Source organism: Pseudopodoces humilis, chromosome 5 (assembly GCF_049639895.1).
Source record: "Pseudopodoces humilis isolate 2021_Gansu_Grassland_sample_001 chromosome 5, ASM4963989v1, whole genome shotgun sequence".
NCBI classification, from domain to species: Eukaryota; Metazoa; Chordata; class Aves; order Passeriformes; family Paridae; genus Pseudopodoces; species Pseudopodoces humilis.
In genome coordinates, this window is record NC_142204.1 from 29,913,147 (window position 1) to 29,914,542 (window position 1,396).

Below are 1,396 nucleotides of genomic sequence, written 5' to 3' on the forward strand. Positions count from 1 at the left end.
CCGCCGCCCGCCCCCGGCGCCCGCCCCTGCGCCCCCACTATTTAACCGTAAGGCGCATTCCTGCGCCCGCCGCGCCGCTCCGCGCAGGCGCCGGGCGGGGCGGGGCCGCGGGGGGCGGGAGGTGCCGGGCGCGCCGGACGCGAGCGGAGGTGCGGGGTGGGAGCCGTGTGGGCTCGGGACGGCCGGCGGAGGCGCCGCTCCAGGGCCGCTGGGCCGGTGCCCGGAGCCGATGCCCGTGCCCGGAGCCGGTGCGGGGCGCGGGAGGGCTGCGGTCCGTGCCGGCAGCCGCCGTGGCACCGAGCCCGGCGTAGGTGTGCGAGGCGGGGCGGCTTTCCCCGCGCGGTGCGTGGGGTATGCACATGGCACGAGTGCCGTAATAAGAGAGTAGCTTTGGCAGTGTAAGTTAACCCCTTTTTGAAACAACTTGTTTTTGGAAGACACGCTCTATTCAGGCTGGTGTGCGGGCGGATCACGCTGGTTTTGCTTCGTTTGTATTACATTATTTGCGAGCTAAGGATAGACAAAAGGCCTTGCCAATGCTGCCAGTAGGCTGGGCAGAAGTCTACTAGCTCCTAAAAAAATAATATACTTTATTATCATCTGACCGTTGTCATAAAAAAACCCCAAGCACTCAAAAAACCCATCCCAAAGCAAAACAAGAAAATGCTACTCCTTTCAATGCCCCCCGATTGCTGTCAGCTGCAAGCAGTCATCAATACACTCAGTGCTTGTGCATGAAAGATTACTCAGCCTTGTTGGCAGACAGAAGGTAGTGTGTCCTTATTGTAGTAGTGTGATTGTAAAAATCTCCTGTCTCAACTGTTCCATAAACTTTTTCCTTCTGAAAGGAAATCTGAATATTTTTGCTGTTCGGCAGCCTCTTTTGTGCTTCTAGGGTGGACCAACGTGCTTTAAACTTCTATTCTGCTTGTTTCTTGCTGCTCTAGAACACCTATTTCTTTCATATTAAGATTATTTTATTAACAGTTTTGTTGATCTATAACAAGTCAGACTTTTTGTATGCTGTTTATGGCATGCATTGAAGGGAGATTGGTTTGTCATCACTGGTTGCTCTGGTTCTTAGTGAAATTTGGACCTTCTGTTCTTCAGAATATGAGCTAAGTGCAATGAATGAATCAGTGCAAGGTCATGCTTCAGAACCATGAAAGCTGAAGGAAGGAAAGCACAATTGTAATGAGTTATATTATTTTGCCAAAGTTACAATAAGCTGTAAAGTCAAACACCTAGAGATTAAGAAACCTCATATTTAATTTGTTTTTCCACATTAGTTATTTGTATAAATATATATTTTTAAGATAAAAAGGTCCCTGCCAATTTCTCACTTTTGCTGCTTAGCAAATGGACTGGCAAATAAGATTTCTTCCTCTTCTCCTCA